Source organism: Tubulanus polymorphus, chromosome 11 (assembly GCF_964204645.1).
Source record: "Tubulanus polymorphus chromosome 11, tnTubPoly1.2, whole genome shotgun sequence".
Lineage (NCBI taxonomy): Eukaryota > Metazoa > Nemertea > Palaeonemertea > Tubulaniformes > Tubulanidae > Tubulanus > Tubulanus polymorphus.
Genome location: NC_134035.1, coordinates 4,841,884 through 4,854,315, shown reverse-complemented (window position 1 = coordinate 4,854,315; position 12,432 = coordinate 4,841,884).

Genomic DNA, 12,432 nt, shown 5'->3' with positions numbered 1-12,432 from the left:
TTTCTTTTATTCTCTTTATTTGGCCCAGCGGGAATATATGAACACGAAATGCCATTCCGCATCATTAATTAGGGATAAGGATATGGATTTCGCGACCAGAAACTATCCCTCTAATCTATTACGAGACATAGACCTCTGACCCCGAGAACAACACACAAAATCAGAAAAATAATTGCACAATTCTGACTGAAGACTATATAAACAAACGTAGCGGCTCATCAGCACGCTGTCATTTAAATGTGCTAAACAATTCATGGGGAACGCTAGCAGTAGATGACTTTGATAAAAGTGAACAAATGCTGAAAAAATCAGGTAGAGTTCGAAATGGATAACAGTAATTGAGTTTTAAGTTTTTAGAATTGATCGTTATCATCAACTGCATGAATCCAACCCGTGTATTGTATTGTTGTATTGTTATTAGATTAATGCAGATTTGTTTGATTTTATGTGTCTACAAATTGTATGATATTTTTCAGTTCAGAGGTATACAACTCGCATGATTTGATCTTAGCGTCGCGTACGGTTAGATTAACCGTGACCGTGACCGGAACGTGACCAGATATACATCGTGTACATGCATCAGGTATAATGTCTCACGGCTCACATAGGCTTACGGTTTATTTGTAGAGATTCCGAAATATTTGCTCAAAGGAGCTGCAACTAAAGAATATGGAATTCTTTATTGGAATTCGCGTTCATCTGAACTATCAACTTATCGTTCACAGCTGGATAAACTGCAACGATCAGTCCTAACTCTTATCGTAGAATCATCGGCGAATGAATGCTCGATTTCGGTGAAGATGGTGACGCTTAGAAATCTGTAAGGAATAAACTTGTGCAATATCGGAACATAATAATCAGATGGTGTATCGGACAATGCGCGTGTTCATCGGAATAATAATCAAACGCGATCGCTTTGAGATGAAACAATGACTTACGTTACATTACGAGCGAGATTGATAATTTATTTTCAAACCGCGGTTGTTAAGTGGATTCTTGTTTGTTGTTTGTAAAATGATTCCTGTATTCAGAAAAACACTAGTCACCTGGTATTAAGTCGAAAGTCAAAATCCCATCAATCACATCTGGATAAAACTGCAGCAATCAGTGTATGAATGGATGATATGATTTGAACTTGTGTAATATCGGGATATAATAAGCTGATACTCAGTGATTGGAATAATTATCAAGTGCAATCGATAATCATAAAGAACGTTAATGAGATATTGTATATTTTCTAAAGATTGATTTATTTTATGATATTGAAACTGAGAGGTGAGTCTGATTCCTCTGTTTGTCTTCCTTTATTCATTCATTTATGATTGACCATTTAAGAATAAACATAAATATATCATAATCAATATTTTGAATTAGTATTTCGTTGTCGTTATTGTTCTATTCATTTCTTGTGAGAATTACTCGTTTGACCCATACCCATTGTCGCAGGATTAATCTTCACTTGCCAGTGCAAAATCGAGCAGGAGCCACCCCTTCTCCAGGGTGGGCACGGACAACAGCCTAGACGCAAGAACGGACCTATACTCGCTTGCCAGGGCAAAAAGGAGCCAAAAAAGGCCAATTTCTCCCTAGGAAAGGCAGCCTAAATGCGGGACCGGACCTATACTCGCTTGCCAGCGCAAAAAGGCCAATTTCACCCTAGGAAAGGCAGCCTGAATGCGGGACCGGACCTATACTCGCTTGCCAGGGCAAAAAGGAGCCAAAAAGGCCAATTTCACCCTAGGAAAGGCAGCCTAAATGCGGGACCGGACCTATACTCGCTTGCCAGGGCAAAAAGGAGCCAAAAAGGCCAATTTCCCCCTAGGAAAGGCAGCCTGAATGCGGGACCGGACCTATACTCGCTTGCCAGGGCAAAGAGGAGCCAAAAAGGCCAATTTCACCCTAGGAAAGGCAGCCTGAATGCGGGACCGGACCTATACTCGCTTGCCAGGGCAAAAAGGAGCCAAAAAGGCCAATTTCCCCCTAGGAAAGGCAGCCTGAATGCGGGACCGGACCTATACTCGCTTGCCAGGGCAAAGAGGAGCCAAAAAGGCCAATTTCACCCTAGGAAAGGCAGCCTGAATGCGGGACCGGACCTATACTCGCTTGCCAGGGCAAAAAGGAGCCAAAAAGGCCAATTTCACCCTAGGAAAGGCAGCCTAAATGCGGGACCGGACCTATACTCGCTTGCCAGGGCAAAAAGGAGCCAAAAAGGCCAATTTCACCCTAGGAAAGGCAGCCTGAATGCGGGACCGGACCTATACTCGCTTGCCAGGGCAAAGAGGAGCCAAAAAGGCCAATTTCACCCTAGGAAAGGCAGCCTAAATGCGGGACCGGACCTATACTCGCTTGCCAGGGCAAAAAGGAGCCAAAAAGGCCAATTTCACCCTAGGAAAGGCAGCCTGAATGCGGGACCGGACCTATACTCGCTTGCCAGGGCAAAGAGGAGCCAAAAAGGCCAATTTCACCCTAGGAAAGGCAGCCTGAATGCGGGACCGGACCTATACTCGCTTGCCAGGGCAAAAAGGAGCCAAAAAGGCCAATTTCACCCTAGGAAAGGCAGCCTGAATGCGGGACCGGACCTATACTCGCTTGCCAGGGCAAAAAGGAGCCAAAAAGGCCAATTTCCCCCTAGGAAAGGCAGCCTAAATGCGGGACCGGACCTATACTCGCTTGCCAGGGCAAAAAAGGCCAATTTCACCCTAGGAAGACAGCCTAAATGCGGGACCGGACCTATACTCGCTTGCCAGGGCATAAAGGAGTTATTCCCAGGGTGACGGGCCTTCATTCCTAACCTGCCAGGGCAATGTGTAGCCTATTCTTCATCGTCTTACCATCAGAGTCTCTACACGAACCTATGATCGAAGCCCCCCGAGTCACCAATAGACCATTAATTCTCACAATAAGAGTGGAATGAATAAAACAATAACAAACAATATCAAATATAGACATCAATTTATTCATTTTCAATGGCATAATCATACGGGAATAATTTATCAAAGAACAAACAGGAATGCAACTTAATCAATTACCTCACTAATTAAGAGTATAAGAATGTCTCACCAACGGTTTAATCAATTAGCGGTCACATTTTATCAATCCGATAATCATTGTCCAAAAGCTTATCATATCCTGATATTACACAAGTTTATTCCAAACAGATTTCTTAGCGTTACAATCTTCAATGAAATCGACACTTCATTCTACGATATCATCGGCTCTAACACTGATTGCTGTAGTTTATCCAGATGCGAACGATATGAACTCGAGAAAGTCGAGTAGCGAATTCCCGTTTCAAAAACCTGCGTACGTTCTTGCAGCTCCGAAGTGAATATTTTGAATCCGCTCTACAAGATCGTTGCAGCGTCCAGATACGAACAATGGTTTTTTTGAAAGTCTGAATTTGTGAGTTCCAGATAGTGTATTTCAAAAATCTAATGTATTTTCTCGCAGAGTCGATATCCTAAATCTATACAAAACTGCACGTGTGTCTCGTATAACATCCGATATATAACTGACTCATGTACAGAATGCATAGGCTAATCACGTCCCGGTCACGGTCATGGTTCCAGTTATATAGTGGAGCGCGACAGGACATTGTTCAAATATGCAACTTGGCTTTAATGTTTATTCTCTAGAGTCAAACTCAGCTAAGTCGTTATCAGGGTACAGTTTCACGTTTAAGTTTAACTCTAATTTTTGGTGTAATTGCTATTGGTTACTTTCAATATTTTCAACGTGTTCAACAATTCAAACATAACCGTTTTAAGCTTAAACTGGTTTTACGACACTGGGCCCAGGATAAAACTTGGCGTTATTACTATGAAGAATGCTATTTTGCTGAGAATTCGTAAACCCTGTTTAGCCACATCTTATTATAGGTGAGTCGAGTTTCACGTGAACGATCGCGCGCAACCCCGAAATCTATGATGAAGGCCGGCAAGGGGAATTATCGCGCTTCGAAATATCCGAAATTTCAAGAAGAATGAGTACCAAGTATAGAATAGATTTAACCTTTCTGGACAGGGCTGTTTGCAATTCTGTGTACTGAACCAAATTGTGGAAAGAAATGGGAGCGTGTGTTGGGTCAGTTATATAGACTGGCTGCTATATAGGCCTAGACTACTATTGACTTTAACCTGAGGATGATTCATTCCTTATCAGTGAACTGATTTCCAATAGATGCATTGAAAGATCCGGAATTTTGTGGCTTCATGTTGTCCTGAGGATGCTGAATTCAATTGTCCTTAGGGTGTACTGAACTGATTTTCAGTACATCGGTCGAAAGATCCAGAATTTTTGGACTTTATATCGTCCTGAAGATGCAGTATTGAATTGTCATATAAGGGTAGGGTGTACTGAACTAAGAGATTGGTCGAAAGATCCAGAATTTGTGGCTTCATATCGTCCAAAAGATTGGTCAAAAGATCCATAATTTTGGGGCTTTGTATGGTCCTGAAGATGCTGTATTCAATTGTCCTTTATGGGGAGGGTGTACTGAACTGATTTTCAATAGATTGGTCGAAAGATTTAGATTTTTGGGGCTTCATATCGTCCTGTGATACTGTATTCAATTGTCCAATATGGGGAGGGTGTACTGAACTGATTTTCAATAGATAAGTAGAAAGCACCAGAATTTTGGGGCTTCATATCATCCTGAAGATGCTGTATGGAATTGTCATATATGGGTAGGGTGTACTGAACTAATTTTTAAGAGATTGGTCGAAAGATCCAGAATTTGTGGCTTCATATCGTCCTGTGCCGTACTCAATTATCCTATATGGGTAGGGTGTACCGAACTGATTTTCAATAGATTGGTAAAAACATCCAGAATTTTGGGGCTTCATATCGTCCTGAAGATGTTGTATTAAATTGTCATTTATGGGTAGGGTGTACTGAACTCATTTTCAAGAGATGGGTCGAAAGATCTTCATTTTCTCGCTACATATGGTCCTGAAAATGATGTAATTTAATCTTAATAGATGCTATGGGTTGTACTGAACTGATTATCAAGAGAACGGTTGGATGATCCAGAATTTTGTGGCTACATACAGTCTGGAACATGTCGTATTCAATTGCAATCGATCAGGTAGGTGTTTATTGAACCGATTTCCAATAGATGGATTGAAAGATCCGGAATTTTGTGGCTTCATATCGTCCTGAAGATGCTGAATTCACAATGTCCTTTATGTGTAGGGTGTGCTGAACTAATTTTCAACAGATTGGTCGAAACATCCAGAATTTTGGGACTTTATATCGTCATGATGATGCAGCATTGAATTGTCACATATGGGTAGGGTGTACTGAACTAATTTTTAAGAGATTGGTGGAAAGATCCAGAATTTGTGGCTTCATATCGTCCTGAAGATGCCGTACTCAATTACCCTATATGGGTAGGATGTACTGAACTGATTTTCAATAGATATGTAGAAAGAACCAGAAATTTGGGGCTTCATGTCGTCCTGATGATGCCGTATTTATTTGTCGTATATAATGGTTAGGGTGTACTGAACTAATTTTCCATAGATTGGTTGAAAGATCTGCATTTTCTCGCTACATATGGTCCTGAAATGATGTATTTAATCTTTATAGATGCTATGGGTTGTACTGAACTGATTATGAAGAGAACAGTTGGATGATCCGGAATTTTGTGGCTACATAGAAGATGTCGTATTCAAATGCAATCGATCGAGTAAGTGTTTACTGAACTGATTTCACATAGATACGTTGAAAGAACCAGAATTTTGGGGCATCATATCGTCCTGAAGATGCTGTATTAAATTGTCATATATGGGTAGGGTGTACTGAACTAAGTTTCAATAGATTGGTCGAAACATCAAGAATTTTGGGGCCTCATATCATCCTGAGGATGCCGAATTCAACTGTCCTATATGTGTAGGGTGTACTGAACTGATTTTCAATAGATTGGTCAAAAAATGCAGAATTTTTGGGCTTCATATCGTCCTGAAGATGCTGTTTTGAATTGTCCTATATGGGTAGGGTGTACTGAACTAATTTTTTGATAGATGCGTTGAAAAGTCCAGAATTTTGGGGCTTCATATCGTCCTGAAGACGCTGTATTGAATTGTCATATATGGGTAGGGTGTACTGAACTAATTTTTAATAGATGGGTCGAAACATCTGGATTTTCTCGCTACATATGGTCCTGAAAATGATGTATTTAATCTTTATAGATGCTATGGGTTGTACTGAACTGATTATCAAGAAAACGGTCGGTTGATCCAGAATTTTGTGGCTACATACAGTCTGGAACATGTCGTATTCAATTGCAAATGATCGGGTAGGTGTTTATTGAACTCATTTCCAATAGATGCGTTGAAAGATCCGGAATTTTGGGACTTCATATTGTCCTGAAGATGCTGTATTTAATTGTCAAATATGGGTAGGATGTACTGAACTTATTTCCAATAGATGCGTTGAAAGATCCCGAATTTTGTGGCTTCATATCGTCCTGAAGATGCTGAATTCAATTGTCCTATATGGGTAGGGTTTGTGAACTGATTTTCGATAGATTGGACTAAAGATCTAGATTTTTGGGACTTCATATCGATCTGAAGATGCCGTACTCAATTATCCTATATGGGTAGGATGTACTGGACTGATTTTCAATAGATTGGTCGAAACATCCAGAATTTTGGGCTTCATATCGTCCTGAAGATGCTGTATTTAATTGCCAAATATCGGTAGGGTGTACTGAACTGATTTTCAATAGATTTGTCGAAACATCCAGAATATTGTCATTTCATATCATCCTGAAGATGCTGAATTCAAATTGTGCTTTATGTGTAGGATGTTCTGAACTGATTTTCAATAGATTGGTCGAAACATCCAGAATTTTGGGGCTTCATGTCGTCCTGATGATGCCGTATTTATTTGTCGTATATAATGGTTAGGGTATACTGAACTAATTTTCCATAGATTGGTTGAAAGATCTGCATTTTCTCGCTACATATGGTCCTGAAATGATGTATTTAATCTTTATAGATGCTATGGGTTGTACTGAACTGATTATGAAGAGAACAGTTGGATGATCCGGAATTTTGTGGCTTCATAAGGTCTAGAAGATGTCGTATTCAATTGCAATAGATGGAGTAAGTGTTTACTGAACTGATTTCACATAGATACGTTGAAAGATCCAGAATTTTGGGGCATCATATCGTCCTGAAGATGCTGTATTAAATTGTCATATAAGGGTAGGGTGTATTGAACTAATTTTTTGATAGATGCGTTGAAAGATCCAGAATTTTGGGGCTTCATATCGTCCTGAAGATGCTGTATTGAATTGTCATATATGGGTAGGGTGCACTGAACTAATTTTCAATAGTGGTCGAAACATGCAGAATTTTGGGGCTTCATATCGTCCTGAAGATGCCGAATTCAATTGTCCTATATGTGTAGGGTGTATTGAACTGATTTTCAATAGATTGGTCGAAACATGCAGAATTTTGGGGCTTCATATCGTCCTGAAGATGCTGTATTGAATTGTCTTATATGGGTAGGGTTTATGAACTGATTTTCAATAGATTGGTCGAAACATCCAGAATTTTGGGGCTTCATGTCGTCCTCAGATGCCGTATTTATTTGTCGTATATAATGGTTAGGGTGTTTTCGAAAATTTTTCCGAGGATGAACTTTTTATTCTCCTGATGTCCTATGGTAACGACTTTGAGATCTGTAACCTTTTCTGTAACTATATACAACAAATAACAGACAAAAGAAACAGGGTTTTTTGTTAGATATGCCTGGGAGGTGGGAGTGAACCCTCTACTTGGTTTTTCACTCCCACCTCCCTGGTAGTATACATATGCTTCTTCCAGTTTTCTCATGACTGAGCCCCGGAGTGTGTCCTCTAAATCATGCTTGTTCCGCAAATGTGTTATCCTGTCTATTTTAAATTGTAATTTTCTACTCTTTAAAATTAATTGTCCTTTTTCTCCTTTATTGCATTATATACTTGTATGTTTTACTGTAAAACTTTTAAGTTGTAATAAAGTATTGAATTGAATTGAATTGAATTGTACTGAACTAATTTTCCATAGATTGGTTGAAAGATCTGCATTTTCTCGCTACATATGGTCCTGAAATGATGTATTTAATCTTTATAGATGCTATGGGTTGTACTGAACTGATTATGAAGAGAACAGTTGGATGATCCGGAATTTTGTGGCTACATACAGTCTAGAAGATGTCGTATTCAATTGCAATAGATCGAGTAAGTGTTTACTGAACTGATTTCACATAGAAACGTTGAAAGATCCAGAATTTTGAGGCATCATATCGTCCTGAAGATGCCGTATTAAATTGTCATATATGGGTGGTGTACTGAACTAAGTTTAAATAGATTGGTCGAAACATCTAGATTTTTGGGGCTTCATCGTCCTGAAAATGCTGAATTCAAATTGTGCTATATGTGTAGGGTGGACTGAACTGATTTTCAACAGATTGGTCAAAACATCCAGAATTTTGGGGGTTTATATCGTCCTGGAGGGCGCAGAGTATTGAATTGTCATATATAGCTGTAGGGTGTACTGAACTAATTTTTAAGAGATTGGTCGAAAGATCCAGAATTTGTGGCTTCATATCGTCCTGAAGATGCCGTACTCAATTGTCCTATATGGGTAGGATGTACTGAACTGATTTTCAATAGATTGGTCGAAACATCCAGAATTTTGGGGCTTCATATCGTCCTGAAGATGCTGTTTTGAATTGTCATTCATGGGTAGGGTGTACTGAACTCATTTTCAAGAGATGGGTCGAAAGATCTGGATTTTCTCGCTACATATGGTCCTGAAAATGATGTATTTAATCTTTATAGATGCTATGGGTTGTACTGAACTGATTATGAAGAGAACAGTTGGATGATCCAGAATTTTGTGGCTACATACGGTCTAGAAGATGTCGTATTCAATTGTAAAAAAGATTGGGTAGGTGTTTATTGAACTGATTTCCAATAGATGCGTTGAAAGATCCCGAATTTTGTGGCTCCATATCGTCCTGAAGATGCTGTATTCAATTGTCCTTTATGGGTAGGGTGTACAGAACTGATTTTCAACAGATTGGTCGAAACATCCAGAATTTTGGGACTTTATATCGTCCTGAAGATGCAGTATTGAATTGTCACATATGTGTAGGGTGTACTGAACTAATTTTTAAGAGATTGGTCGAAAGATCCAGAATTTGTGGCTTCATATCGTCCTGATTATGAAGAGAACAGTTGGATGATCCGGAATTTTGTGGCTACATACGGTCTAGAAGATGTCGTATATTCAATTGCAATAGATCGAGTAAGTGTTTACTGAACTGATTTCACATAGAAACGTTGAAAGATCCAGGAAGAAAGACACTCTAAATATTTGGATGGATATATGAAAGCTGTGGGTACTGGAGTGTGTAATGGGTAGTGTAGTGTGATCTGTGTGCATTTATGGCCAGCACACAGATCACATTGTTCAATGGGGTTTGGTCCAGGACTCGCGAGATTTTCAACAACACGGAAGTAACGTGTAATAAATGTTGACTTGAATTGCATGACTACCTACCACCCCTCATTATTGTTGGAAAACTAAACGTTCGGCACTGACTAAAAATTAGTAATAACATTTTAGAAATGGCCAGAATTTTAACTTAGGTTCTATCTCATTTTTATTTTACAATTGCGATTGGTATAATTTTTTTTTAAACGGCCGTTAAGGCTTCATGTTTCGTCTGCAATTCACTGCAAATAGTTACGCTACTACGCACATTTCAGTGTTTTTGGCAGCTGTACACTCAATCGGCACCGTTCGTGACTAGCTTCACTGCATAATTATCATTAATTAACATCGCCATATCACATCATCAACTTATAGTGTGCCTTAAAACCCTAACAGCCGAAATAATTGAAATGCACACACGATTTCTATCATTGAAAATTGAGAGAGTGGCCATGTTTGTGTTTGCTGCTTCGCGTAAATCCCGCGCTGTGGTGCAACCGCGCGGAGTGGGGCCGATACGTCCAGAATTTTGGGGCATCATATCATCCTGAAGATGCTGTATTGAATTGTCATATATGGGTAGGGTGTACTGGACTAAGTTTCAATAGATTGATCGAAACATCCAGAATTTTGGGGCCTCATATTCAATTGTCCTATATGTGTAGGGTGTACTGAACTGATTTTCAATAGATTGGTCGAAACATGGAGAATTTTGGGGCTTCATATCGTCCTGAAGATGCTGTTTTGAATTGTCCTGTATGGGTAGGATGTACTGAACTAATTTTTTGATAGATGCGTCGAAAGATCCAGAATTTTGGGGCTTCATATCATCCTGAAGATGCTGTATTGAATTGTCAAATATGGGTAGGATGTACTGAACTGATTTTCAACAGATTGGTCGAAACATCCAGAATTTTGGGCTTCATATCGTCCTGAAGATGCTCTATTTAATTGTCATATATGGGTAGGGTGTACTGAACTGATTTTCAATAGATTGGTCGAAACATCCAGAATTTTGGGCTTCATATCGTCCTGAAGATGCTGTATTTAATTGTCATATATGGGTAGGGTGTACTGAACTAAGTTTCAATAGATTGGTCGAGAGATTTAGATTTTTGGGCCTTCATATCGTCCTGTATAGATACTGTATTCAATTGTCCTATATGGGGAGGGTGTACTGAACTGATTTTCAATAGTTATGTAGAAAGAACCAGAATTTTGGGGCTTCATATCATCCTGATGATGCTGTATTCAATTTTCTATATGGGAAGAGTGTACTGATCTGATTTTCAATAGATTGGTCGAAACATCCAGAATTTTGGGGTTTCATGTCGTCCTGAAGATGCCGTATTTATTTGTCGTATATAATCGTTAGGGTATACTGAACTAATTTTCCATGGATTGGTTGAAAGATCTGCATTTTCTTGCTACATATGGTTATGAAATGATGTATTTAATCTTTATAGATGCTATGGATTGTACTGAACTGATTATGAAGAGAACAGTTGGATGATCCGGAATTTTGTGGCTACATACGGTCTAGAAGATGTTGTATTCAGTTGTAATAGATCGAGTAAGTGTTAACTGAACTGATTTCACATAGAAACGTTGAAAGATCCAGAATTTTGGGGCTTCATATCGTCCTGAAGATGCAGTATTGAATTTTCACATATGGGTAGGGTGTACTGAACTAATTTTCAAGAGATTGGTCGAAATATCCAGAATTTTGGGGCTTCATATCGTCCTTATGATGTTGTATTAAATTGTCATATATGGGTAGGATGTACTGAACTAATTTTCAATAGATGGGTCAAAACATCGAGAATTTTGGGGTTTTATATCGTCCTGAAGATGCTGTTTTGAATTGTCATTTATGGGTGGGGTGTACTGAACTCATTTTCAAGAGATGGGTCGAAAGATCTGGATTTTCTCGCTACATATGGTCCTGAAAATGATGTATTTAATCTTTATACATGCTATGGGTTGACTGAACTGGTTATCAAGAGAACGGTTGGATGATCCAGAATTTTGTGGCTACATACAGTCTGGAACATGTCGTATTCAATTGCAATCGATCGGGTAGGTGTTTATTGAACTGATTTCCAATAGATGTGTTGAAAGATCCAGAATTTTGTGGCTTCATATCGTCCTGAAGATGCCGTATTGAATTGTCAAATATGGGTAGGATGTACTGAACTGATTTTCAAGAGATTGGTCAAAACATCCAGAATTTTGGGCTTCATATCGTCCTGAAGATGCTGTATTGAATTGTCAAATATGGGTAGGATGTACTGAACTGATTTTCAAGAGATTGGTCAAAACATCCAGAATTTTGGGCATCATATCGTCCTGAAGATGCCGTATTGAATTGTCAAATATGGGTAGGATGTACTGAACTGATTTTCAAGAGATTGGTCAAAACATCCAGAATTTTGGGCTTCATATCGTCCTGAAGATCCTGTATTGAATTGTCAAATATGGGAAGGATGTACTTAACTGATTTTCAATAGATTTGTCAAAACATCCAGAATTTTGTGGCTTCATATCGTCCTGAAGATGCTGAATTCAATTGTCCTATATGGGTAGGGTGTGCTGAACTGATTTTCAATAGATTGGACGAAAGATCTAGATTTCTGGGGCTTCATATCGTCTTGAAGATGCTGAATTCAATTGTCCTTTATGTGTAGAGTGTTCTGAACTGATTTTCAATAGATTGGTCGAAAGATCCAGAATTTTGGGACTTTATATCGTCCTGAGGATGCAGTATTGAATTGTCATATATGGGTAGGGTGTACTGAACCAATTTTTAAGAGATTGGTCGAAAGATCCTGAATTTGTGTCTTTATATCATGCAGAAGATGCTGTTTTGAATTGTCATATATGGGGATGGTGTACTGAACTGATTTTCAACAGATTGGTCGAAAGGTCCAGAATTTTGGGA